The 4401-nt window shown below is 38.7% G+C and overlaps 1 protein-coding gene across 1 annotated transcript in view; it reads right to left on the bottom strand.

Moving 5' to 3' along the window:
- LOC108524309 (putative P2Y purinoceptor 10) overlaps positions 1 to 1870 on the bottom strand; it is a 22298-nt gene extending 20428 nt beyond the window's left edge. Inside the window, exon 1 of the mRNA XM_017865351.1 lies at positions 1710 to 1870. The gene's annotated coding sequence lies outside the window, so the exon portion shown is untranslated. The remainder of the gene's footprint in view (positions 1 to 1709) is intronic.
- Positions 1871 to 4401: the final 2531 nt, after the last annotated feature.

Below are 4401 nucleotides of genomic sequence, written 5' to 3'. Positions count from 1 at the left end.
TTTTTTGAGACAGAGTCTTGCTCTGTCTCCCAGGCTGGAGTACAATGGCACAATCTCAGCTCAGTGCAACCTCCACCTCCTGGGTTCAAGCGATTCTCCTGCCTCATCCTGCCTAGTAGCTGGGATTAGAGGCTCCTGCCACCGCGCCCAGCTAATTTTTGTATTTTTTAGTAGAGACGGGGTTTCGCCATGTTGACCAGGCTGGTCTCGAATTCCTGACCTCAGGTGATCCACCTGTCTCGGCCTCCCAAAGTGCTGGAATTACAACGTGAGCCACCAAGCCCAGCAGGCTGGCCTGTCTTTTGAAACCCCAACTCACTTACTTCAAACCAAAACAACCCAGAAATGTGTTTATTCATTTGGTGTCTTCAGATTTGAGTAGTCTGTACAACTTGAACTCTACAACTTTCCCAGTTGAGCCCCAAAATAAACTGCATTTGGCCAGAGAATCTGTGTTCAACAGGAACTATTGCAAAAACAATTGACCCAAATGTGTGATCTGATTCTAACTATAGTTTACACCATTTTCTACCTCAGTATACCTGCATGTCACCTACTTTCATAAGTGATTAATTTTACTGTGCTGCAATTGCTAAGAGATAGATTCTCCAATTAATAGACATCATAATGACTCCACACATCCATTTGAACAACTGAAATAAAAATATTCTCACTTTCGGGATTCTTGGAACTGAGCCTACTCTCCTAGAAAGCACAGCCAAATCTGGTATCATTCTATCTGGACTTATCCTGGTTCCAATTGATTTGGCACAGTCTCCCTTCAGGGACTCCTTAGCTGAAAGTCTCCTTTTGTTTTAGTTATCTTATCTCAGAAGGAGAGAGGTGCTAGTATTCAGAGTAATAGCAATAATAACTGAAAAAAATGAGTGCCTCACTCATGGGCTCTGCTATCCAGTAAGGCTGAACTTCAGTCAAAAAGTAGTTTTCAAAGGATCAAGGAACCACTCTGACCAGACTCTGAAGTCATCTGGGATATTTTCTCCTTTCTTATGACAGGGTCACAAATAAATTTACAGTATTCTCTGGGAGATGCAAACTGCTGTAGAGGAAAGGGAACATGAGTTTAAAGACACAGGTCCTAGACCCACCTATACCACTAACAAGCTGAGTGAACCAAAGTTCTTCACTGTCTCTCAGTTACCCTGACTGTATTGTGAGGGATTTGGATCTCTACAGGCCCTTTCAGCCCCAGAATCCAGTATCCTACTTTTACTATTTGTCTCAGTATCTCTAAAAGCTAAATTTTCCAAAGCAAGGATTTTATACCTAAAAATTTTTCTTCATCATGCAACTAGATAAATTATAGACCATAAAAAATTAAATTTACTTTTATTGGCTGAATATGTCAAGTTGTCCCAATGAGTCTCACTGAATATACTCATCTTACCACTTTGTGCCATCTTCTCTGGTCCCACTCTATAAAGAGTGCTCATCAAAGAGTGAGCTGCATCACAGACTCCATGCTCCTGGCATAATGAAGAAGACTGATGGCATTAACGCTAACTCTGGACTCTGGTCAAATTCAATGGTAATTATCTTTGCTGCTGTTGTAAGACGTCTGAGATGAGAAACCAGTGACAATTTTAATACAGACACTGGCCCCACATACACCTCTGTTCTGATCTTTATGATCACACCAATCTTCCCACATGAAACCACCGATCCCCAGGTGCTAGGCATTAACTTACCCTGGAGCTTAGCTGGGATAAGCGCTCTTGTTTCTTTGCAGGGAGCAAAGGGCAAAAAGCTTTACTCTGGCGGCATGGATCCTGCTGATAACTGACACATTTGTTGTTGAAAGAGGAAGTTGAGTTTATCTGGTGTCTCACCACAGAAACCTTATTTGCACAAATGAAAGGTAAGTCCCTTGAGCAAATGACGTTACTCAAACTTTTTTTTTATTTCATTGGTGCAGAGAAATTCAAATAGCAGAGAGTCAGAGGCTATGCGTACTAACACAATGGCTGTATAACAGCCTTCCTCACTCTATCTCCTTCCTTGAAAACCCGCATATCTAGATTTCCACTGATTCCAGTAGGTTCCACGGTAAGATGAAATTTTCAGGCAAATCTAAAGATTGTTTACCTAGTAACAGGAAAGCTGCAACTTGTGCAAGCCTGAGGGGCAAAGGCTGAGGAAACCTAAAAAATACAAGTCAAAATTAAAAACAGTAGAAGTACCATAGCTTAAGATGTTCCCTCCGTTTGTAGTGTCCCTCTCCCAACCCCTTCGTCTCGAGACTCACAATTTAACACATAGTTTCATTATTTTTGTGTATTTACTATCCGTTTACTGGACTGCACACTGCTTGAGGGCAAAGATCATGTCTGATTCATAGCTATATTCCCAACTTGTCCAGCACAAGACATTTTCATGAACTGTTATTGAATGAATACATCTGGGAATTAATGAATAAACAAATGTTCAAAGAATGCATGAATAAGTAAATGAACATTATTGATTACAGGGTCTCCCTCCAGTGTACTAAAATTCTGGTATTTATGTACAACATATATGAGGCCTTTGAAACTGTGTAAATACAGGAAGATCATACACTTGAGGACTATACTGTCAACTAAGTCTGAGAGTAGTTTTGAGAAACAAGGTTTAAAATGCAGCACAAACCCCTGTTGGCATGTAAGGGAAAGATAAACTGTCAGCATTGGAAACTAAGAGCTTGGGATGATTGACGGAAATGTCATAACTTGTGAAGACTGGCAAAGGGAGAGGGTACTCATCCTGGCTGATGTATGTCAAATGAAACAAGTTTAGCCTTGCAATCCGCTTCTTAATTTTGATTTCAAATGTTTATTCAGCTCCTATCTTTTGTTAATTTAGGTTTCTGACTTGGAATCCCTTCTGAAAGGAGAATACACTGACAGACCAACACACATCTCAGTCCATTTGGAAGTTCTGTTCCTCACTATGGTTAGTGTGAGCCAGTTTTCCTAGGGTAAGATTCTTCTATGAACAAACAAAAAAGTTCCAGACCTGTTGAGCTTTGAAGGCAAACCCTGGGATCCAGAAATAAAAGAAATCATTTTCTTACAATTGGCTACCATCACCACATCCCAGCTTTATTTCACAGACAAAACCTTCACATTGCGAGTAGGAAGCCTGCCAGATTACTTCATTTCTGTCTTGCATGCAAGTAGCTTCTTCTGTCACTGACTCTAAAAGGGAAGAAAAATAAAACCAGAAGTCAGTGTCTCAATTGAAATGAAGAAAAATTTTAATTTAGGTAAATTTTAAGTGTTAATTATTGATATGGTTTGGCTCTGTATGCCCTCCCAAATCTCATCTTGAATTGTACTCCCATAATTCCCATGTGTTGTGGGAGGGACCTGATGGCAGATCTTTAGAATCATGGGGACAGTTTCCTCCATACTGTTCTCCTGGTAGTTAATAAGTCTCTTGAAATCTGATAGTTTTATAACGGGTTTTTGCTTTTGCATCTTTCTCATTTTCTCTTACCACCGCCATGTAAGAAGTGCATTTAGGCTCCCACCATGATTCTGAGGCCTCCCCAGCCATGTGGGTCTGTTACGTTCAATTAAATCTATTTTTCTTCCCAGTCTCAGGTATGTCTTTATCAGCAGCATGAAAACAAACTAATACAATTATAATGAACAAATCTGTGGAGAAACAAAGCAAGCTGATAACCTAACAGTCATCTCCAATTAACTTTTAGAAGAAAGTCTTTTGTTACTAGATATGACTTATGGTCTACAAATAATTGTAAACTAAAACCAAGTAATAAGTACCCTAATTATAAGATTTTTAAAAGTAGTGCAGTTGTACTATTTTACCAATAGTTCTAAATTCTTCCCTTATTCTTATGTATGTCATCAGAGTTTACTTTAAATGATGAATTATGTTTTCCATAGGCTGGGAGAAGTGTATGGCTTGGTGCTTCAAAGGCTTTTAATTCTCTCTAACAGTATCAATAAATGAGGAGTGATAGCTATTGTTGAGGATGTTATTTATTACCATATATTGTGTTTCCTAGGTAACCCTAGAGCTCTATATGATTTAGTATGAGGAGAAGCTAGATGTTTTCCTAAGCAAATGATTAAATTTTATTTTTATGAATACTGACTTTGTAATTGGTCATGCGTCTCTTTTACAAAGTCAGATTAAAATCTTGAACCAACATAGAATCTACTGGTAGCAACTGTGGAGATTTTTTATGGTATGCTTTGTGGGATTCATTTTATCATATCTCAATTTTATGTCTTTGCCAATTTTTTCATTATTAATTTTTATCCACTTTAACTTATGTTATCTTCTTTTTTTATTATACTTTAAGTTCTAGGGTACGTGTGCATAACATGCAGGTTTGTTACATGTGTATACTTGTGCCATGTTGGTGTGCTGCAC

This window comes from Rhinopithecus bieti, unplaced genomic scaffold (genome assembly GCF_001698545.2).
Source record: "Rhinopithecus bieti isolate Rb0 unplaced genomic scaffold, ASM169854v2 scaffold_82773, whole genome shotgun sequence".
Lineage (NCBI taxonomy): Eukaryota > Metazoa > Chordata > Mammalia > Primates > Cercopithecidae > Rhinopithecus > Rhinopithecus bieti.
The sequence above is the reverse complement of the archived record's forward strand: the minus strand, read 5'-3'. Positions and strand labels throughout refer to the sequence as shown.